This window comes from Gorilla gorilla, chromosome 2 (assembly GCF_029281585.2).
Source record: "Gorilla gorilla gorilla isolate KB3781 chromosome 2, NHGRI_mGorGor1-v2.1_pri, whole genome shotgun sequence".
NCBI lineage: Eukaryota > Metazoa > Chordata > Mammalia > Primates > Hominidae > Gorilla > Gorilla gorilla.
This window is the reverse complement of record NC_086017.1, coordinates 199,928,459-199,953,562: the sequence shown is the minus strand read 5'-3', so window position 1 is coordinate 199,953,562 and position 25,104 is coordinate 199,928,459. Positions and strand designations below refer to the sequence as shown.

Genomic DNA, 25,104 nt, shown 5'->3' with positions numbered 1-25,104 from the left:
TACAAAAAAAAAACAGACAATGGGCTGGATTTGACCCATGGGCATAGTTTGTTGACCCTTGAACTATACCACTCCGGTTCACCGATTGAGGAATGCTTCACTGTTACTTCTAAAACTTGATTCATTATCAAAGATATAGTGTGACCACTTACACCATAATGTGATCATTAAGACCCCTACTTTTTACAGAATAGCCTGTCAGATGACTGAAACATAGCATGCTAAATGCAGAACCCAAATCAGAACTCAGCATAATCAATTAGGCTTCCGATCATTTAAAGCTTTGATTTACACACCATCTCCAAGTTTAGAGTTTGCAAACTCTTGACAGAAATGTTGAACGTACAAGGGAGCTGGTTTGAAAAAGTGAATTAAGAAACACATTTATCTGGCCTTAAAAATATTCTAAGCTTTAAAAATATATAGCACCCCTTAAAAGAGACACCAGTTAGTGAGTCAGGTCTCAGAAAGATCGGCTGTTAACTTTCCATCCTGCCCTTTAATCCCATGCTCTTAGCAAACAACCACGTTTCACATGTAAAATGCTATATTCCAACTGAGGTATCTGGATTAACTCATTGAGTTTACAATCAGGAATAAACCTGGGATGTGGATCTTATTAGAAAGATGCAGAACTGAATGGGATGTGGAAATTCAGGGGTAGCTGCTCTTTTACCATGAGGACATATAACTGGCTATGAAGCAAGAAGTGTCTGTACGTAGGTAACTAGTGTGCTTATGTCTAACCTATAGCAATGACCTATGATTTGGCTTCTTTGTATCTCTCTTCTTATAATACTCCCCTTGCCCCTGTCTGCAATGACTTCCAGTTTTCTTTCCAAACACAGATGTGATCAGATACAAGTACCTTTCTGGATAATAAAATCTTAATGGCTTCACAATGTAAAAAGAGCTTATTCTTTACATGGTATCCAACCCCCCTTTATGGTTCTCATAACATCTCAGACCACTCACTCTTGTTCAAACCTATGTGAAACTCCCATACTTCTGTGCCTTGGCTAATGCCTAGATGTATCGCAACTTGCCATTTTGACCTTTCAAGGTACAGGCTAGAAGGCCATTCCCCAGTGAAGCCTTCCTCAATGGTCCCACTTGGAATGAATTGCTTCTTTCTCTCCCATTCCTGAGCACTTTATTTGGTTTGCTTACAATACTTTAAGTGTGTACTTTATTTAAATTATTTGTGCATATGTCTATTTCCTCTACCAGACTTTAATTTCATTAGGGGCAGAGACTATGTCTTAAGAATGTATTTCTCTGTCCTATAATGCACCCAGTATACTGTCTGAAATAGAAATAAGCCTGAGATGAATGTGTACAAAAAGAATGAACGAATGAATATTGTTTATATCCCACTCTGGCAGCACAGTGCTGGCCTGACTCCCTTAACTCTGGAATCCATCCCAAGATGAATTGGTAAATCCATCATCATCCTTCCCTCAAAGCTGTGGTTGCCTGAGGTTCTGAAATTGCTTCGTATGCCTCTGGTCACAGTCTAAACGCATGGAAACTATTAACCTATTTGTTTTTCCCATTTTGAAGTGGTGAAATTAAAATAGCAGAAGAGCACAGGGTAAGAGTTTGGAGATGATGATGGTTTGAAGAATGAGGGCCTGTTTCTTTTCTACCCTGACAATGTGAGCTAATGTGGCTGGAAATTGTCTTCCCAGGACTTATGTTTTGCTCCTCTGTGGGTTTTTACCTTTTTTTTTTTTTTTTAGTCAGCCCCGTAATGGAGTTGAATAACCAGAAAATGTTTGGCCAGAAAATGTTTTTGTTTGCACTGAGGCTTGGCTGCAAGATTCAGCTCATTTACTCAAAACTAGCAGCAATATAACAGGCTTAGTTCCTATGGAAAGACCTTGTGGTCTACAGATGCTGCATTCAAAGAACAGGTAATACAAACATTTCTGCAACAAAGGAAAAAAAGTATAAAATGTGATTAAAATCAGCCTATTGCAAAATGCCCCCAAATTGGAAAATAAAGGTTCTAAGAATGAAGTTGACTGGCATCCTAGGCTAGTGAATGATGTAGAAGGACATGTTATCCTTCGACAGCCTGCGCCTTTTACTGCAATCTTCCCCTTTCAGTCTCCAGTGGGGCCTACCAGTAGCCTTCGAGAAAGGAAAAACTCACAGTGTCAGGAGGAGGGGGCTGGGAGTTCCCTTAGTCCAGACTCTCATTCCACAGGTGAGCAGGCAGACTTTGAGAATGGATGTGCTGGACCTAAGTTGTGGAGAGCATGAGACGCAGAGGTGGGACTGGTACCCCAATTACCTGACTTCTAATAATGCAGAGAGGGAGCTATGGAATTCATTATGTGGCCATGAAAAAGGAAAGTTGCTAGGTGAAGAATATGAATTATCCTTCTGGCTTTGTCAAAATCTGCTGTATGACATTGGGTAAATAATTTATTCCTTTGATCTCAGTTTTCTTATTTGAAAAATGATTAATTCAAACTCTGTAATTGTATTAATCTGTGATAAATCAGTATTAACAACAATAGAAAAAGATACATGTTTACATTATCAGAAATATACAAAAACAACTGGATAACCCCTTATCAGAGGTTTGAAAGGGGCATTCATTTGCTAGAAACTTGGACTATATTACCTTTACTATGCACCTCCACTGATAATTGTAGAAATTGCTAATGGTAAAATTGTAAGCATCATAGAGGGATATTTTTGTGTTATAGATGATTATTTTAAAGCCAGACAAAAAGATGCACGCTTCATACAAATATTGGATTCGTCTGAACCCATGACATGAAATGGTTGACAAATAAATCGGTTTTGAAAAAAAAGAAAGTCTTTAAGCAAATAAGTGAAAGAGGGATGTCTCTAAATATGCCTATTCAAATCACTTCTCTTTCTTTCTTTCTTTCTTTCTTTCTTTCTTTCTTTCTTTCTTTCTCTCTCTCTCTCTTTCTTTCTTTTCTTTCTTTTTTTTGTTTTTTTTTTTGGTCTAGTAGGGTTGCCAGCATTGATAGCTGGGGATTTAAAAGAAAAGAGCACCCTCCAGCTTATGAACCTTCAATATCAGTAGCGTGCTTTGTGACTGGACTGCTGATCCAGCTCCATCGTGGTCCCATGGACTCCTCCTCCCAGCTGCCACACTGAGCTTTCTGCCACATCTTTAATAAGCAACATTCTTTTACAAGCCCAGACTATCTTATATTCTACTTTGCTTAGAGAATGCCTACTCATTCTTCAAAGTGAAACTCAAATGTCACCTCTTCCGAAAAATCTTTCCTAAATCTTTTTCTGTTGTATTCCAAGAAAAGTAAGTAACTTCTTCCACTCCCATAGGATTGTATTATGCTTCCCCTATGACACTGAACACAATGTACTTGATTTAGTGGTTTATGTCAACCTCTATGACTAAACTGCAATCACTCCTCTCTCCTCCCATGAAGCCATAGTCTGAGGTTGTGTTTCCTAGGAAACAAATTCTGAAGCAGATTTGCACACAGTTAGTTATCAAGAAGTGTCCTTGCAATCAACACCTGTGGGAAAGTATAGGAAGTCCCTATACTTCTTATACTTCCTATTCCTATTGTACACTCTATCTACGGTATCCACAATAGTAAGCATCCTTGCCCAGGGACTACAAAGTCCATGACACACAGTAAGTAATTGGTAACCAGCTGTGGAAGGCCTTTGGCCAAAGCTGAATGAAGAATCCAAATTTTATTCATTTTGCAACAGGCACTGTTTGAGGACTTTTTTCCATAAAAAAATGTTTTAGGCTACTCCAATGAAAGTATGGTTAAAGTGAAAAGACGTAAGAGTAGCAGAAAAAAGCAGATTCTGTTGCTAAAAGTCACAGCTTATAAATTTTTCTGAAATGTTGGCAATACAATTGTGACTAAAAACAAAAAAACTCAGTGAAACTAACAAATCACAAATCAACTTTGTACAGAAAACCCCCAAATGCAACATTTTTAAGTCAGAGATACAATGGGGTAGTATTTTTTTCTATCTTTGGATATTGTATAAATAACTTGTAACTCACAGGCAGAAGAGCTAAAGAATCATATGAATATAAATGAAGCATATAGATAACATAAATGTGAACTGCTGAGATGATAAAGAATAAGAATATTACCATTATTTACATATTACATAGGTATATGTAAGTGTTCAATTCTGAGTATTTAAAATCAAGATATACAGTCTTCATCTACATAAGTAATTGAAGATTCAGAAGACTATAAAGTGATTACTGCCATTTGGAAATGTTAACATTTTCATTTTATAAAATTAAAATGTGATCTTATATTCATCTTTACCTTTTTTAGGTACAAAAACAATATCATGAAACAGGAAAGACTCTTGGAAAGATAAGGAGTGACATCTCATGACCTAGATAGTTTAGGTCTTGTTGAGATAAGAACAAAAAGAAAAAAAGAGAGTTAGAAGATATTCAGTCTTGAAAAGTCTTTAGAGACTACACTAGCCCAGGAATTTTCACCTTCTTTTACTTGGCCATTCACCCATAATCCTTTCTTCAGGGAAACAATTTATCAAAAAAAGCACATATTAAAGAGCCCAAAATCACTTCTGGCTGAAGGGCATGAAGGGATGGAACCTGTACTATCTGAAAACCATGATTCTAGTCCAACTGCTGGATTCAAGATACTAAGGTATAGATAGAGAACACAGCTAGTGACAGATTGGGAGTTACAATAAAGGTCTCCTAATTCTCTGTCCAATGGAGACTGTCTCTGCTACATCACATTATATGGAATCTGTATATCGGTAGACACACAATGTATTTCAAATAGAAAGAAGACATTCAGGCTTGCTATCTGCAAGTTACATGCAAATAAATAGAGAAAACATGTTAAGATCTTAAGACAGTTTGTCTCCTAAACTCCTACAGGACAAGAGAAAACTCGTCGTTGGATCCCAAGCATCTACAACAGTATGCTTGCATAAAATTAATGCTCCACAAATATCAGTTAGTTAATGAATTAATAAAGTCCAGGTAAGTACTTTATATAAAATAAGTTTTTTTTTTTTTCTATTTAACCATGCAAAACAATTCTCCAGTCTAGAACTTCTCAACTGGCAGGTTAACACACAGTGTGTTTCAAGTGGGTTCCAGATGCACCATATTTGGGAGGATTCGGAAGGACCAGAGGTGTCCAGAGTTCCTGAGTGGTTGCCTCAGGAACAGGACAGGAGAGATCTTATCCACTTACTCCGTGTGCTGAATGAATGCCATCATTTTCCACATGAACTCGGATGTGAAAAAGGTTGGGAAGTACAGCTCAAGTGTAGGTGTTCCCAACAGAATGGTAATGTGGTACAGTAAAGGAGCGGGGCTATGACTCAGCCAATTTCTCTTGAAATGCCAGTGCCATTATTTGAACTCAGAATACTGCTATTGCCTAACTTAATTATGGAATAAAAACTTATTCTCTACCTTGATTCTGGTCATCAAGATTGCTTCCCAAATGATGGCAGTACTTTTGGGTTTGCTTTGCAAGTGAAGATATCATTTTACCTTGGTAGTTCTAATGACCCTATACTAGATAACCTTCCAACAGCTCTGCCTTCCTGTGAGACATGAACTTTTTATTAACATTTCTCTTGGTCTTTCTAATGTCCTTTGTCCATATCTTAATCTAAGTCTATATTTGTATCTGCACGTAATGTGTGTTTTGAAACAGACTGAAAACAATAATCTCAAGCTTAACAGCATCCCTCCCCTATGACTGTGATTTTTCAATTAGAATCAAAATTCCTCTTTTACAGATGAAAGTTTTCCTGATAGATAGGAAACGTTTTGAAACAATTTAATAGATAGCATCAAATCTCTAAACTGTACTTTTTTGATGTCATGACACACCCCCTACCCCTGAAGATGACAGCTATGAAACACAGAACTGAAAATTCAGTGAAATAATTTCAACTTTTTTTGTTAATCTTTTGGAGCATAACTTTTTGCATCTATTGCCTCAGTTTTCTTATAAACTCTCTTTAAACAAACTTCTTATATGCCTCTCTAAAGAGCAGAGCTGCCTCTTCACTTACTCTAATATTGCAGAAAGCCTAAAGAGTGGAACAAAGTGTTCAACAGCCTGGCAGGTACAGAGGAAGAGATGGAAGATAAAGATGCCATCCTTGCCCTCAAAGGTTCTCAATGCAGTGAGACAGGTGGACACAACTATTAACAACTGATCTGAGGCAAAGGGCGTGACAAATTGCTATCATTGAGGCACGAGTAATGAATGATGGGAACGCAGAGAAGAGAGTAATTACTTATGAATAGTGAGAGAGCAGGCAGTATGGTGGTGGTCTATGACTCTAAGAATCTATTCTAGTTGGGATTGGATTTGGCACTTGAAAAAAAACTTATTTTAACCCACTTTGGAATTAATGTTGTGCTATAACAAGAGTCTTTAATATCTAATACTCTTATAGGAGTTGCAGATAAGCCTGCACTGAAACAAATTCATTTCACAGGAAGAATATTGTAACGAAATCTGTGTATTGAGCAGCACTGATGAAGGGGAACTCAATATTGCCAGACATGAACATCCATTTTTTTTTTTTTTTTTTTTAAAGACAGAGTCTCACTCTGTCACCTAGGCTGGAGTGCAGTGGCGCGATCTTGGCTCACTGCAACCTCTGCCTCCCAGGTTCAAGCGATTCTCCTGCCTCAGCCTCTTGAGTAGCTGGGACTACCGACACACGCCACCACACCCAGCTAATTTTTTATTTTTAACAGAGACAGGGTTTCACCATGTTGGCCAGGCTGGTCTTGAACTCGTGAGCTCAGGTGATCCACCCACCTCGGCCTCCCAAAGTGCTGGGATTACAAGAGTGAGCCACCACGCCCGGCTGAACATCCATGTTTTAACTAGCACAGACAAAACCTATGTGTTACTATTAAAATAAAATTTAGAAAAACAATTTTCTTATAAAATTTTCTGTTTGTATTTGGACTACATAAACTGGCTTTAAAATTGAGAAATATGCCCCGAAACCATAAGGAAAAAGCCAACAGAAAGAACAAAAAGATCACAGCAATTAGGCCGTTCTATTCAATTTTGTCATGAGCTATAAATCACATTCTTCACAAAGTAAATTACGCCCTGTTTTTTATTCTTAAGCACTAGGGTTAGGATTGTGATCTGAGCTTTACTAAATCGGAAAAGAAAATCTCAATTATAGAACATTTAGTTTATTTATACCTTAATGCCCGGGGAGGTAATATTTTACTTTAAAATGCATAACCCATGTGGCATGCTAGGTCTTCCAAAACACTTCTTTTGAATGTGTTCTGATCCTTGAAAAATGTGGGGCAGGGGGAAGGGGCCTAAGAGCTGATGACTGTGGGTCAGACCTTCATGCCATGGGCATAATGAATACATCAGAGAAGACTAAGACTATGGTGAGAGAGAAAGAAAAGAATTGAGTTCCCTTCCTTCCGAGACAAGTCAAATGACAGATTTTGCCTTTACAACATAAGTCACGTGAAGATTTATTAACTCAGACATCAAAGAAGGTCTGCCATATTATAGTAAGAGAATTAGTGAAACAGTAGGAAAAAGGTGATCTGGGTTCGAAAAGCTAGGCAATTTTCTTGACCTTTCTGGCCTTTGGTTTTTGTAGACTGAAATGTCTACATTGCAGTGTTGTGAGGTTTAAATGAGTTCACACATTATCAAAGCGAGAACCCAGTCCTGACTATATAATAAATGTTAGTTTTATAAATTCCCTATACAAATTTCAAGGGGTTAAGACATTTATTCAATTAACTTGTCATCCTTTAATCATTTAATGTAACTACCACACTGAAGCACCGTATTTCTATTTTTTCCCTTCACCATTAATTCTCCTATATTTTATATCTGTCCTTTCAACAAATGGATTATCTAAGGAATTGTGTATATGATACTCTGGGATAATTGGATAATGTCATAATATAAAATGGGCTTCTAGATTTCTAAGTGAGTTTCCCCCTGCTTTCCTGGGAATTTTGTGAAAAAGCTCTTCTTCTGTGTAAACCTTATTATACTCCAAATCCATACATTTCTTAATTCTTCATAAAAGTAATTTATATTCCTTTATACACCAAAAATAATAACTGATACTTTGATTTGGTATAATCCTTAAAGTTTACTAAATGTACACAAACAGGAGCCCATCTAATCTCCAGAGCAATCTGGTATAGGAGGTAGAATGGTAGAATTCTTTTCCGCATTACATGACACACAGCTATAAATGCAGCCAGGATTTGAACCTGTGTTTTCTAAAGTACAAAGAGAAAGGCTCATTCTTCTACTTCACACTGTCCTCCAATTAACAAGTTTCTCAGATATCTTTCTCCGTTATTCTATATAAAGGCAATTATTCAGAATGCAGTTAATAATCTTTAGCATGCAGATTTCCCATAGCCTCTCATAAATACATAGTTTGGTTGAGCTTGAAAAATTCCCCGAATCATCTTGTCCAACTGTCTCACCTCACATACTAGGACACTGCATTCTGTGAAGCTGATTTGCCTATTGTGGTATATTTGCCCAATGTGATATACTATTTTGTGAAAAAGTCCAGGACGCAGATGGCATGGTTTCTATGCAGTGCTCTTCTCCCAACCCCACACTAGGTCCTTTTTGGAATACCAACACATCTCCCTGGTGTTCTGGCCCACTTAACAATAAGAATATGATAAAATTAACATAATTACTTACATAGCCAATGAAAAATTGTTAAGGTGAGTATGTTACATTACTTGGGTTTTGTCGCTGTCAAAACAAGATTGTTGCACACTGATAAATATGGGGGCCTTCTGGCTAAGAGCTCAGAGCAGATAATCCTATCCAAAGCCTCACATGAGGAAGCCTTAGGTCCAGCTTTCATAATTCCTACTATCAGCAACCTATAAATAGAGGCTATTAACCAACACTTAGACCAGTTTCTTTGAGGCAGTGAATTTCCAGAGTAGCTGGAATTCACAGCACCTTGAACAAAATTCCATAAGCTACATGGGTGTCAATTTTCTCATCTATAGAATGGGATACTAAGCATTCTGCCTTAACAATCTCTTACCAATGAGAATTAAATATGATAAGAAATGGGAGAAGCACTCTTTAAGAATGTAAATAGATATAAAGATATTGTTATAAAGCTCTTTTCGCTGGAGAGAATTACTATTACACAGAAGGATCGACCCTATATCTTGGTTCAACAGCCTCTGACTAATCAACTGAGCCAACTTCTATCATTCTTATTACTGGAGAGAAGTAGACAAGTATAAAATATATACACAAGTACCCATACTCCCTTGAATATTGAGTTTGGAAAAATACAGATTATTTTGTTTTTGTTGTTTTGTTTTCAGCAGGTAATTTTTCTTGCCATGCATCTTATTTAGTTTACATACCTGGAATGCCTATCAAGTGATGAAGTAGTTACATACCATGCATTTAGAGTGTGTACAGAGAAGTCTATGAGCCAATAAGAAGTCTCATAGAGTTCTCTGTCTAGTTTGCGGCAGTTATACTTGGCAAGGTCCATTTTCTTGACTTAACCGTAATCAAGGTCCAACAAAGCCCCTGGTACCTGCGCCTGTGAAGCCCCATCTTAACAACCCTCAATTTTGTTACCTTTATTAAGAGTAGACATGAGGCCGTGATAGAGAAAAAGACTTATCTTTGGGTCACAGTGCTAACCAACCCCAGCACTAAACTAGAATTGCTGACATAGATGGTTACAGAGACTCTGTATGGCTCAGTGGCAAGGAGAAATAAAGCAGAAGTCAAGGGCTGTATTCCAGTCTTGCCAACGTCAGCCACCAGCAGTGAGTTTTGTACAAAGCATTTCCTCCCTGGGCCTAAATTCCATCAGCTATAAAATAAGGGAATTAAGTTAATAGGGCTTTTGGTCCCTTGAAATGGAGTGATTTGAGGACTGAACAAAAGCTTCAATAGGGCATGGTTCTTCGTCTTGTTCAAAGCATCACCCTCAGTTTCCAGAACAATGCCTGGGGCACAGAGAAGGAGCTCAGTAAATATTTTAGTAAGTAAGTGAATGAACAATCATTTGGGAGTACTCCAAAGATTCATCCAACAGCATCTACTCCCATAGACATCCCCCAAATTTCATTACTATCCTCAGATGGCCTGCATCACCACACTATTTCAGCAGCCCCCTCTCCAGAGCCAGACTCTGTCTCTTTATCCTGTTGCTTTCTTCATAGTGCTTATCACTATGATACCACTTCATGAATTTAGTTGCTACTGTGCTTCTGCCATGCTTATTGTTCATCTTACACTAGTTTGTTCAAGACACTACTGCATTTGCAGCCTCTGCGGCAGCGCTTAAGACATAACAGGCAATCAGTATTGGTTGAATACAAAATTAAATGACATTAAATAACCTAAAATCTAAGGCCTCTTACAAATTTTGTGTTCTTTATTCTACCTCAGCAAGAGTATATCTTTTAAAGAAAAAATAGTGCTACATATTTCTCCAGGAATATAAATGATCTGAAGTTAATCACACAACATAGAAATTAGGAGAATGCTCTTTTTACTTACAGTATTTGTCTACCATGGGTAACTAACTCATCCAGGAGAATGTCTAAAACCCATGCTTAAGCGATGATGTTTTCAGCTATGTGTATACACAGTAATGACTGCCTGCCTGCACATTTCAGATCAGAATTAAACCAGTTTGAGTCATCCATTAGAATCAAGATCTGCAAGCAGAGACTAGAAATGTTCCCAATACCATTCCACTCACATGTTGGTTCCCTTCAGAGCTGCCTGAAACTCAACCCTGCCAAGATGTTTATTATCTACCTGGCTTTATGAATTACAATTACTTCCTAAATTACAGTAAGCTATAAGTGGTCTGAGCCAAACAACTAGGGTCATGGAAGGGCTCTCTTTGTACTCCTGGGGATGACAGAAAAGCTTCTTTGAACCAAACTTGATCCTCTTTCAAAAGAAAGGGATAACTTTAAGCCTGTAACTCCTGGGAGTGGCAAAGAGAACAGCCAGAGGGCCATGAGCTAACTTCAATTCTCTAGAGATCAGTTGAACAGATTTGGCAATCATTTGGCTTCTGCTGAGAACAAGGCCTTCTAATTGTATTTCTGCCAATGGAAGACAAAAGACAGCACATGACTTAGGAAGGCCATAAAGACATGCCAACATCATGGCTGTGACTGTGCGGTTCCCTTCCGAAGAGAGCACTGCTGATGTGTATGTCAAATGTCGGCTCTAGGACCCATTCATGAGAATTAAACCTCACGAGGAGCTCAAAAGGAAGCTGGTGAAGTAATTTGCTTCCCTTAAACAGTATCTTGGCTGTAATATTTTCTGACACTAGAAATAAAATAATTCCATGTTTTGATTCCTCCCCCACCCTGCCAAAAGTGATTTAGATTAACTAGGTATGAAACGCACAGCCAGGGAGTATAGGGTTTTCCATTCTATAACTGCTTAAAGACAAAGAGGCAGGAAATACAGATGTTTTCTCCTTGCTGTTGCAAAAGGGTGGTGGACTAACTCTTTCAGTGTCTCTGGAATGCAAATTTTCTTTCACAGTTTAGCAGTCTTTTTTGGATTTCAGCACAGTGAACTAACACTTTCCTGGATTCCAAGACCTCCAGAGAACCAGATGGATGACAGAAATTGGGAAAAAGAACCCACACTGCTTGAAAAAGGTATGAATTTCTCACTCTGCATTTAGCCAAAAAGCACTGAAAATTAGAAGAGTGAAATCACTTTTGGTTTGTTCAAATGCATGCCATTCTAGAGTTGTTTGTGGTGAGTAAAAAAAAAGGAAAAAAAAAGAAAAAAATCTAAAGTGCTTCAATGGTTTGGAGTCTGTGTTCAGTTTAAGCTAGGAAGCAACTTTAACAGAGATGATATGTTTACTATCAAAGGAAAGAAAGATTGTAGATGGAAGAGATTACCAAAGACGATCAGTTTATATGCCTGTGCTCTAAAGACAGCGACTGCTCCCCAAAGCCAAACGTTTTAACTTGATGTTCAAGGCCCTTCAGGATACTGTCCTACCTCCCCTGTCTAGGCCCCTAGCCTGTCACCTCTCCTACAACTCAGTCTTTGTTCCTGTCAACCCAAGCTTTTAAACACTTTGTGCTCATTGTTCTTTCATGCCTTTCCATCTGCTGTTGCCCCTGCCTTGAACATATTTCCTTAACAAGTTACATACATCAAATTATATGGCCCATGATATGTGAATGTTACCTCTTTTGTTAATCACTCTCCTCTTCTGTTCTTTCACAGCACCATAGCAGAGAACCCAAGTATAGTGTTATCTGTTCATATGCTATGGCAAGTTGTAATTTTCAAAGATGACTACACCAAAACACATCCCATCTCACAATATGATACTAACAGTCCACCACTAAGAGGTGAGGTCTTGGGAGAACCTATGCAACTGCCTGGCCAAGAGAATGTCATAGCAGTGATGCTGCCTGACTTCTAATGCTAACCTTTTTTTTTTTTTTTTTTTTGAGACGGAGTCTCCCTCTTTTTGCCCAGTCTGTAGTGCACTGGCACAATCTCGGCTCACTGCAACCTCCACTTCCCGGGTTCAAGCGATTCTCCTGCCTCAGCCTCCTGAGTAGCCAGGATTACAGGTGCCCGCCACTGTGCTCACCAATTTTTTTTTTGTATTTTTAGTAGAGATGGGGTTTCACCATGTTTGGCCAGGCTGGTATCGAACTGCTGACCTCAGGTGATCCACCTGCCTTAGCCTCCGAAAGTGCTGGGGTTACAGGAGTGAGCCACCACACCCAGCCCTCCTAATGCTAATCTTAAAATGTGATATAGTTTTCTCTTGAAATACATACCTTTGGAGTCTTCAGTTGCTATCTTAGTTTGCTTTGTGTTGCTATAATACAATACCACTGACTGTGTCACTTTTAAACAACATAAATTTACTTGGTTCATGATAATGGAGGGTGGGAAGTCCAAGATCATGGTGCCAGCATCTGGTGAGGGCCTTCATACTGTGTTATTCCAGGGCAGAAGGCAGAAGGTCAAGAGAGGATGACAGCAAGAGAGCAAGAGGGAGTCAAACTCACTTTATAACATCCTACTCTCTCAATAACTAACCTACTTCCAAAATAATGGCATCAATCCATTCATAAGGGGAGAGCCCTCATAACCTAATCATCTCTTATTATACCCCACTTCTCAACACTGTTGCATTGGGAATTAAGTTTCCAACACATTAACTTAAAGGACACATTCAAACTATAGCAGTTACCATGTAAGAATGTAAGAAGTTAGCTTATCCCAAAGCTGGAGAGACCACATGCAGATAGAGGGAGATACCTGAAGACCCCAAGTTGTTCCAGACTAGCTGTTCAAACACTTCTGGCCCAGGTGTAGGAGCAGCAGCCTTTGAGAGACCTCACACCAGAAACCTCATGAAAGACCCCAAGCCAAACTTGCCCACTTGAGACACAATCAAATTTCTTTCTTTCTTTTTGTCTTTTTTGAGACAGAGTCTCACTCTGTCCCCCAGACTGGAGTGCAGTGGCATGATCTCAGCTCACTGCAACCTCTGCCTCTTGGGCTCAAGTGATTCTCATGCCTCAGCCTCCCAAGTAGCTCGGACTACAAGCATGTGCCATCATGCCTGGCTAATTTTTGTATTTTTGTATTTTTAGTTAGAGACAGGTTTTCACCATGTCAGCCAGGCTGGTCTGGAACTCCCCGGCCTCAAGTGATCTGCCTGCCTCAGCCTCCCAGTGTGCCGGGATTAAAGGCATGAGCCACCACGCCTGGCCCAAGATGCTATCAAATTTCTGACCCACCAAACTGTAAGAGATAATAAATGATTGTTCCTTTCAGACACTAATTTTTGGAGTAAATAGGTATTTGGAGCTACAGTAATTGACACATAGACAATATTTTTATATTTAATTATAAACTCTTCGAAGACTAGGATTTAAACCTTTTTAAATTGATGTTTCTAGCACTGACAATAGCACATGAAATATAGTAGGGATTGTTTGTTGAATAAATACTTGAATAAATGAATGAATATTAAATTTTGGACATGGCGATGTTGAATTAATGCAGTGTAATTTCATGAAGCTGGTTAGGTTTATTAAAAGTCCTAGAGCATATGAGCAATAATAATGCCCAAGGCATAAAGTACGGATGCAAAATAGACTTTCCTCCTCCATACAGGGGAAAATGTGGTTTCAAATTTTGCAAGCTCTTGATTATCCCTGCAAAAGCGTAATACACTGGTATGGGATTATTTGCATAAAATTCCTTTTTTTCAAAAGCATGTAGTATTATTCTTATCATCTCTAGACATGAAAAGACAGTAGCTTTTTTAATGATTAGTTCTCAATCAATAAAGACAAATTATTTAATTATACAAAAAAATAGTTAAAAAGCTAGAACTTCACATAGAATCATAGAGTGATGTCAGAGTGAGGAGAACCTTCGGGGCTATTTTCCCCAATCAATCTGATCTATAAATTCCCTCTACAACATTCCCAGTCAGTCAGTGTTTTCCCAGCCCCTGAGGCTGCTTATACCATGTCCAGGGACAGCTCACTCTCTTGGTTCGTTCATTCCACTGGTAGGTCTAATTGTTAGAGCTTTCTTATTTTGACATAAATATCTTCTTCCCCATTGGCCCTACTTCTGTCCTCTCCAGACAAATCTGTTGCCTTTTCAATTTAACAGCCCTAAAGAGCACTGAAAACATTGCCTTTCCTTAGTCTTCTCTTTATTGGAATGAAGGGATACCTTCCATCATTCCTTATGAGAAATTTCTGTCACCTCACTCTCCCAAGCACCCTTGTCTGCCCAAGGTCTAGTTTATCCAGGTTCCCTTCATCATATGGGGCCCAGAACTGAACTCAGCACTCCAGGCACTGCTGCTTCCCTGTTCTGCATGCTCCTCTTTAGATGAATGCAGTCCAAGATTTCATTTACTTTTCTGTGGTCCTACATTATTATTATTATTGTTGATCTTGTGGTCAGACTATCTTCTCTACAAGTCTTGTTTTCTTTCTTTTTTTAAAAAATATAAACAGCTATCAAAGTAAATGACATTTATATGATGTACTTGTATAGCTAACTTTTAAAGGTAAGAATGAAATTTGACTTGACCCTCTTAGATTTTATCTTGTTGAGTTTGGCTCATTATTCCAGATAATTAAGAATTTTCTATATATTAATAATGTTAGAAGAATTTTCTAAATATTAATATATTTCACATATCACAATTTCTCCTCTCCTTTACCCCGAACCAATTAGTTCAGGTCAGATAAATTTCAAGAGCTACAGTTTTGCTAGTGTTGAAAGATGTATTAAGTTTATTTTTCCTATATCTCATCAGGTATCAAGTCCTATTAATTTTGGCCACTAAATATTTTAATTCCATCTTTTACCATATTATTCTATCATCTCTCACTTAGATAATCACAATACCTGCCTAAGTGACCTCTCAGCTTCCCCGTTTTCTCTGTTTCATTCTACCATCATATTGATCTGTGTAAAACACAATAGCACATCAGACTCACTCAGGCAGATAAAAACTAAAAACTTCATTCAAAAACTAACAACCTCTAGGCCTGTTTAATCATTATCTCTGGGGCTGGGGCTCAGGCATCCATAACTTTTAAAAAGTTCTCTGATTGTGTCAGAACCTCCTCATCTTTTAAAATGAACAGAGTATGTATCTAGACATATCCGCTATGGATAGCCAGAAAATCATTTTGTCAAGGATTTAAATTCCTTGTAATTATCTATGAAAAACATACATTGTCTTCAGGTTGGAGGGAACCTAAGGAAGTGAGGAGAAAGAAGAAGGAAACTGGTATCTGTACCATTAGATATCTACCTATTCAATACTAAACACTGGGCTAGGCTCTTTCATTAATATCATCCCATTTAATTTTTAAAACAACCCCAAGATGACATGTTGTTACTATTTTAGAGAGGAAAAAACAAAATCAAAGCATAGATTTTTTATTCATATGGACCCAAAGTCACAAGTCGGTAGACAGAAATTAAACTTGGGTCTGCCTGACTCCTATCTATATATCAAGGGATTAATAAAAACAAAAATTGATCTTAAGCAAAGGGGAATCACTGCATCCAGTATGGACATATAAAATGATGAATTTGTACATATTCAAAGTGTTCTTATAGGCTTCTTAATTAAAAATCACATCTTTATGAGAATTAAAAATCTGTGGTATAGAAAAAACATTCTACTAGGAGTTAGGAAATAGGATACTAGTCCTAGAAATGGCACCAATTTGCTGTGGTAGGCCTTGAAAATTGTTTCCATTCTCTTTCTTTCTTTCTTTAGAACCTCCAAATTGTAGCTAAGTACATGGCTGCCCAGAATAAATATATTTCCCAGCCATCCTTGCAGCTATGCAACTTTGTTCTGGCCAAGGGGATTAAGGTGAAATGATGTGTCCTCAGAGGAAAAGGGTCCCTCTGTCCTCAGTGCACTGGAATGGCACAGCCGTCTGGCATCACTCCACAGTGGCCACATGCTGAGCATGGCAGAGGAACACAGCAGAAAGCTGGGCCTTGCTCACCATGGTGCTGTGCCTTCTACCTCCTTCAGTGGGAGAGAAGTAAGCATTGTTTAATTATTTAATTAAACAATGTTTAATCATTATTACTTGCTGCAACACCCTGAACCTGTTTTCTTTTTTTTTTGAGACAGAGTCTCGTTCTGTCATCAGACTGGAGTGCAGTGGTGAGATCTCAGCTCACTGCAACCTCCGCCTCCTAGGCTCAAGCGATTCTCCTGCCTCAGCCTCGCGAGTAGCTGGGACTACAGGTGTGCACCACCATGCCCGGCTAATTTTTGTACTTTTAGTAGAGATGGGGTTTCACCACGTTGGCCAGGATGGTCTTGATCTCTTGACCTTGTGATCCACCCGCCTTGGCCTCCCAAAGTGCTGGGATTATAGGCGTGAGCCACTGCATCCATCCTTAATACACTTTTTGATTTGAGCAAAGTTATTCCCCTCCTCTGTGCCTCGGTTTTTACATCTGTGTATCAAAGAGGTTGGACTAGATGATGCCAAATGTCTACTTCAGGTCTCACATTTTCTAAGATAGAATGGCATGCCATAAGGAAAAGACTGCAGTGAGAAAAACAGTACAAAGGACTTCCTTGTTCCAGCATCTTGACACGCTGCCCTGCTATTGACTGGCCCATCAAAATCAGCAAGAGTGCAACATGAATATCAGTGGGATCTGCATCAGCAAGAGTGCGACATCAGTATCAGTGGGATCTGCATCAGAGAGGGACCCATTCCATGCAGTATGCTGGTGGAAACAGTTCTCAAGCAATTGCCTCTCATTGGAGCTGCAGCCAGTTCAGCTCCACCCGGAGACTCATAAGACAAGACTTGAGGCTCTTATAGTTTTCACAAGTCTCAAATTCAGAGCTTATTCTGCCTGTATCACGCCACAATGGGTATATACATAACAATTAGATAAGATCATAAATCTCAAATGACTATTGTAATCATATCTAGGGAATTTCATAAAATTGAGAATAACAGTTTGTGATATATAATCATAAACATTTATAACATATATTTTTCAAAAACTCTAGACAAGGATGAGGATGGGAGCAGTACTTAAGGAGATGCTTACCGTCAGGGTCCCACAAGTGCCTGAGAGGGGGAGTCTCCTTAATTTGGTTCCCCAGGAGCCTGACTTCCTTTTTCCTAGTTCCAGCTCTGCTTCATGTGTTACATTCACTTTATTAATTTTTTTCCTAACAAAATTCTCCATAATGGTTACCACTCATTTCAAATTTGCATTCTATTAAATAACATTACCCAGTTATTTCACATTGGCTGCTAAAGACTGTTTCTACTTTTCCATTATAAAATATCATTTACAGTTATAAGCCCACTCTAGGCATTTCAAATATCCCAATTTCTTGATTTGTTTTTCTGGTTTCAAGAACAGATATTTGCCTGACAACCTGTTAAGAGTTCAAGATAAACTATGAGAGTTAGACAATAAAAGTTATTTTTACAACTGCTTGGGTCATAACAACAATCTTATTTTAGCACAATACTTTCTGACCAGGTTCCTGACCTATAAGTACTTTTCAACAGTCTAATCAATATTTTCCAAAGTCTTGAACCACAAAACGCCACATTGAATACACTGTCATCTTCCCAAAGCCTTCTCTTCTTTCTGGGTTTCTGACTACATGGGAATCCTACCCAGTTACCTAAAATTACAACCTGAGAGTCTTCTTTGATTTCTCCATCTCTTTCATCCATGACACATCTAAACAATCAGCAAATCCATCCTTGCCCTCCTCTTCATTCCTCAAGGCTTCCACCTTAGTTTAGGTTTTCGTCAGTCCTGACAGTACAACTGCAACATCATCACCAGTGATCTTTCTGACCCTGGGTTTGCTTTACTCCAAGAGTCTCACACTCAAATACGAGAACCAGAAAAGCAAACGTCAGACTGCATGCTCTAGCTGAAGGTGGAAGACACTTCTCAGCAACAGCTGTTTCTTGCCAGGCAGATATTGTGCACTCTACTTCTTAATAGAAGCTCGAAAATCTAGATTTTTATGTAAAATTTCCCAAATTTTAAATGTTTGCAACTAGTTTACATTAAAATCGTTTGACTATCAAACAAAATAAATGTATAGGTATCTGACCTGAGGGCAGATGTGTGTGGCCTCTGTCCTACTCTGGTTGATCACCTTTTCTATTCTGCCAGAGCATATTTCTAAGACACAGGCAAGTTCATAAACTCTTTCTTACCTAGAAACTATAAACAGATCTCTCTATGCCTTCTGGAGAAATCCAACTCATTGGCATGATAAGGATGTTTACAACTCTGACCCATGCTCAGTCATTACCCTATGGTACCCTATATTCTAGCCAGATAAGATTACTTACAGTTCTCTACATGTAACTTTTCTTTTCTCTCTTTTTTTTGAGATGGAATCTTGCTCTGTCAACCAGGCTGGAGTGCAGTGGTGCAATCTTGGCTCACTGCAACCTCCACCTCCTGGGTTCAAGCAATTCTCCTGCCTCAGCCTCCCAAGTAGCTGGGACTAAAGGTGCCCGCCACCATGCCCGCCTAATTTTTGTATTTTTAGTAGAGACGGGGTTTCATTATGTTGGCCAGGCTGGTCTTGAACCCCTGACCTCAAGTGATCCACCCGCCTCGGCCTCCCAAAGTGCTGGGATTACAGGCATGAGCCACTGCACCCAGCCTCTACACATATCTTATACTTTCTTGCCCTTGGCACCTCTCTTCATGTTATCCTTCTCACTTACATAGCTGACTAAACCAGTAAAGTCTCCGATCATATGTGCCCTGTTCTCCAAAGCCTTCCCTGAATTAGTCCTTCTCCGGCAGAACTAATTAATCCTTCTTTCTTCACCCATATAACTTTTGTGGGTATACTCCTGTGGTATTCATTATACTGTGTTCTGGTTTTGTATACGTGCTTGTCTCCACCATATTTTGAGTTCTTTGAAATGGGACCAACACGGACTCATCTTTTGTATCCCCTGACTAGCACAGTGTCTGCACAAACAGTAGGCATGCAATAAGTGTTCATTGACTAATGACTGACCTAATAAAAGCACAAATGCAAAGAATTGATTTTGTCGAGATTAATAGTGTGAATCCTTATCTGGTTTAGGAGAGACTGGACATCACAGGGGAAAGCAAGCTTAGAAGACAAAGACAAAGCCTAGAAGTTTGGACTAATTATTAGTGTTTTCCTTATCTGAACTAAGAAACTATAATAACCTCTTTGTAGTCATGTAGCATCTTTCTCAGATAAGCTTTCGGTCTAGGACAGATATGATCTCCTTCAGCTTGTTTGTGAATCAACTTGTCCCAAGGTCACAGAGTCATTCTCTGGCAGAAACAACAGACCTGAGAGCTCCCAATTCCCACGTCAGTGCTCTGAGTTCCAGTGCATACTGTCTCCATTAATAGTGTTCTCCTTGTCAAGGGTACACAGCATATATACCAGAGGAGATTTATGAAAGAAACTTGCTGTGAGACCTGTTTAGATGTGCTTCACACTCACTCACATTCAATCAAGGAGAACAAATCACAGGCAATCTACACAGTGACCTGAAAAGAGACCCTTTCTAAAATTCTAGATAAATAATGTGTCTCTTGCAAGTACAAATTCACTTTACGGTGTGGATATTATTGTAATTCGGTAATCCTCCCTCAAGCCCACTGAACTTTTCATCTCTCTCAAGCTTTCTGTCCAGCCCCCATAACCCCATCGTTTAGTGACAGAGGCATAAATGCTCTGAGGTTTCCAGCTCTGGGGCTGTCTGAGCCTTGACCGCAGAATCTCAAGACACATCTCCCCACACAGAGGTAATTTATCTGCAGTGCAGTTCAAAGTGTGGTCACTTAATAAGCATTCTGATTATGGCCTTCTAGGTACTTCTTTAGAAAATGGCATGCACCGGGGCTTTAAAATATGATTTCCTGAATCCAATCTCAATTTGGTAAAAAATTCTGGAGCTTCTAAAATGAAGTGTGAACTGCATTTTCAAACTCACAAGGCCTCAGACCTTTCACACTTCATTTTGGAAGTTTCAAAGTTAGAGTTTAAAGCTCTGTGCCTCAGTAAAGATTGAAGGAACTAATTTTGATGTTCTAATGAGAAGTAGCAGAAATGACAACTCCTAATGAAGGTGTAATTGCATTGGCACCTTCACTGGCTCATATTTTATGTTCCATGAATGTTATATGTATTACCTAAGATCCTCAATGCAACCTTGAAAAACTGGCATTATTATTCTCAGTTTACAGATAAAAAGACTAAGGCTAAGAGAGCTTAAGTGATTTTCCCAAAGTCCAGGCAATGTAGCCAGGCCAATATTAAAAATTTAGCACTCTAAATTTCTGTAAGTCTACGCTCCTTCCGCTCCACTGTGCTGCAAAGAATATGTCCAAAGAGATGGACAATAAAAATGGTAGATACTTCTCAAATTCCTTTTTAATTAGAGATAGAATTTTGAATTTTTGACTAATATATGAATAAATACACGAACCTCTCAATTCCCTTGGAATCACTACATTATTGATTTAACACAAGCTAGAAAAATATTCTCCTTTACTGTTCATATCCCTCCAGTATTTTTTCATGCTAGGGACAGATACTGTTTTGTAAAGTGAAGCAGTTTGCATTGAAAATGAAAAATTTATAGAAAGCATTTCCCATAGGGAGAGAAATTATGTTTCAAAGGCCTTTCCTCTATGTATTGTAAAGAGGAGGAGAGGAAGTATTAAATACGTTGAGTCCTAAAGTAAAACAGACATTGCCACATGAATAATATTAACCCAGGACTGGCTGAAATACAGGCAGGCCAGCACTTTCACTATCTCTGCCTAAACTTAGATTATACATCTACTACAAATCAGAAAGAAAGAAAATAAGTCAACAGTTTAGAAGGTGCCACCAAAATTAATGATTAAGCATGGGAGGAAGACAGAAAGAACAAATCCATAGTGCAGTTTTGAAGTATGATTAAAAAGCATAATAAAGTATGCCATCCATAATCAGCTTTGCAAATTATCAGTATTCTAAGAACTTGAAAATGAGATGAAATTTTAAGACCCAATACTTTTTAGGGAATTTTTCTTGTAGCAAGCTCTTTAGACAATATTTCTTCTCCAGGCTTCAATTCTAGAAAAGCAAAGTGTAGAGTGTGAGAGAGGAAGAGGACCAGAAATATTATCTCAAGTAATCCAATGCTTTGGATACTTCCTCACAGAAATGCAAAAGAGAGGGACTGCAAGGGCAACTGAAAAAGATGAGGTACCCAGAGGAAGGATTTTTTTTTTTTTTTTTTTTTTTTTGAGATGGAGCCTCGCTCTGTCGCCCGGGCTGGAGTGCAGTGGCTGGAGTGCAGTGGCGCGATCTCGGCTCCCTGCAAGCTCCGCCTCCTGGGTTCACGCCATTCTCCTGCCTCAGCCTCCCGAGTAGCTGGGACTACAGAAGTCCGCCACCACGCGCGGCTAATTTTTTGTATTTTTAGTAGAGATGGGGTTTCACCGTGTTAGCCAGGATGGTCTCCATCTCCTGACCTCTTGATCCGCCCGCCTCAGCCTCCCAAAGTGCTGGGATTACAGGCGTGAGCCACCTCGCCCAGCCCAGAGGAGGGATTTTTAAGGGACTGTAGGATATCAGAGATGAAAAAGGGACTGTTCAGTCCAAACCAAACATTTTACTGATGAAGAAATTAAGTCCTGGTGATGGAGTGGCCAGTTACACTGCCAAGCCAGCGCAGAGCTGCCACTTGAACTCGAGTCTCCTAACTCTCAGGCCAGTACCCTTCCCACTTCACATGACGCTAGTAGAAAAAGTGGAGGAATAAATGACTGCTGTGAGAAGCAAAGGCCCATTCCTAATAGTCCAGGCTGGTGTCAGGGCCCCTCATGGCAAATACCCTGAGGCCCTTAGAACTGATAGAAGATGGATTTGAGCCAAAGATACAGTTCATGTATTCCCATGTTTTTCCCTTATATAAGATTATGATAAAAAAGAAAAATGGGTAAATTAATTATGGTATAATCGTGGCATACTAAACAACAAAAAGATGAAGACTGCTAATACAACAACATGGATGAATCTCAGACAACCGCACAAAATGAAAGAATCCAGATACAAAAAATAAATATGGTGTGATTCTTATCTGATTTAAAAGAACATATAGAAATAATTTCTGGTGATAGAGGTCAGAAAGTCATTGCCTCTGAGGGTGGCAGATGGGACTTGAATAGAAAGAGGAATAAGGGAACTTAAGGGAACTTTCTTGGGTAATATATACAATTGCCAAATCTCCTAAAACTACGACTCATGATCTGAGTATCATCTCATTGCATGTAAATGAGGCCTCAATGAAAAATGAGAAAAATGCAAGATGAAAACAAATGATATTCAAAGTGATATTATGAATATATTGTTATATGAATATATAAAATAGAAATAAATATAAAATGAATAAATAAAAATAGGAAAAACACTAATTCTATAGCTCATTTGACAAAGATGAATGTTCTTTGGATTGGGCAAAGATTTCTTGGGTAACACCCCACAAACACAGGCAACCAAAGCAAACACGCATAATTGGGATCACATCAAGTTAATCTGCACAGCAAAGGAAACAAACAAAATGAAGACAAAAACCAGTGAAAGGGAAACATATTTACAAACTATCCATTTGACAAGAGATTAATAACCAGAATATATAAGGAGTTCAAACAACTCTATAGGAAAATAATCTAAGAATCTGATGTAAAATTGGGCGAAAAATATGGATAGACATTTCTCAAAAGAAGACACACAAATGGCAAATAGGCATATGAAAAGCTGCTTAACATCATTGCTCAACAGAGATACGCAAATTAAAACTACAATCAGATATCATTTTGCCTCAGTAAAAATGGCTTTTATCCAAAAGACAGGTAATAGCAAATGCTGTCTTCTGGAAAAAACAAATGAGGATGTGGAGAAAAGGGAACCCTTGTACACTGGTGGTGGGAATGTAAATTAGCCCTCTCTCACCACTCCTATTCAACACAGTATTGGAAGTTCTGGCCAGTGCAATCGGGCAAGAGAAACAAATAAAGGGTATTCAAATAGAAAGAGAGGAAGTCTAACTGTCTCTGTTTGCAGATGACCTGATTGTCTATTTAGAAAACCCCATCATCTCAGCCCAAAATCTCCTTAAGCTGGTGGGTAACTTCAGCAAAGTCTCAGGGTAGAAAATCAATATGCAAAAATCACAAGCATTCCTATACATCAATAATAGACAAAAGGAGAGCCAAATCATGAGTAAACTCTCATTCACAATTGCTACAAAGAGAATAAAATACCTAGGAATACAGCTCAATCAATTTCTTACATAGAAAAGTTTAAAGAACAACTTCAGAGGAGGAAGGAATATTTTAAGTCATCTGTTTCAAGCAAATAAATGGGTAGTTAAGAAAACAAATTCAGGGCTGGGCGCGGTGGCCCAAGGTGGGCGGATCACAAAGTCAAGAGATGGAGACCATCCTGGCCAACATGGTGAAACCCCATCTCTACTGAAAATACAAAAATTAGCTGGGCGTGGTGGTGCACACCTGTAATCCCAGCTACTTGGGAGGCTGAGGCAGGAGAATCACTTGAACCTGGGAGGCAGAGGTTGCAGTGAGCCGAGATCGTGCCACTGCACTCCAGCTTGGTGACAGAGCGTGACTCCATCTCAAAAAAAAAAAAAAAAAAAAAAAAGAAAACAAATTCAGAAAGGGCAGGTGACCAACTAGACTAGAAGAGGCAGGAGTAGAATTTAGTGTCTTAAGTTGTCAGGATGAGCTCTTTTCACTGTACCACACTGTCCCATGGCATTGAGAGATGTTTCAAACCCAGCCCACCTTCAGGCATCCACCTTCCTAAAGCACTATGTCCAAAAATACAAATTACAGAGATTGTTTTTCTAACGGGTCTTCCATGTGGCTGATGAAAAGACTTCACAAGGACTCATGAACACACGCTATCAATTGGCTGGTCTTAATGAAGGACCTACAGTTAACTACAGCCCTGGTGCTCTCCTAATTCTCCTGCCATGGCCAGGGACAGTCTGATGGCCCACATAGCACACAGTACCTCCTGCACTGGGACCCGGGAGGAAGAAAAGCGAGTTCTAAACAGAGCAGCATTTTCCCAAGTGTTTTGGATGCCCGCCACATCAGATGGCTCCACCTTTAATGTAAAATGAACCCCAGCTTGCTCTGGAGGCCAAACGGTGCCAGAAACAAGGCTAGAGGTGGAAAAGAATGTTGCTGGATTTCAGAACAGGCTAGTACTGGCATATGTAATTTCATACGATGGGCAAGCCACTTCACTGGTAGTTTCCTCATGTGTAAGATGAGGATAATAATAATGCTTGTGGCCAGGAGTTCAAAACCAGGCTGGGCAACATAGTGAGATCCCATCTATATATAATTAAAAAAAAATTAGTCAGATGAGGTGGCACATACCTGTGTTGCTAGTTACTTGAGAGGCTGAGGTGGA

The 25,104-nt window shown here is 39.0% G+C and overlaps 1 protein-coding gene across 14 annotated transcripts in view; it reads right to left on the bottom strand.

Annotated features, from left to right (window-relative positions):
• LPP (LIM domain containing preferred translocation partner in lipoma) overlaps positions 1-25,104 on the bottom strand; it is a 741,548-nt gene that overhangs the window by 24,984 nt on the left and 691,460 nt on the right. The gene's annotated exons all lie outside the window — the stretch shown is intronic.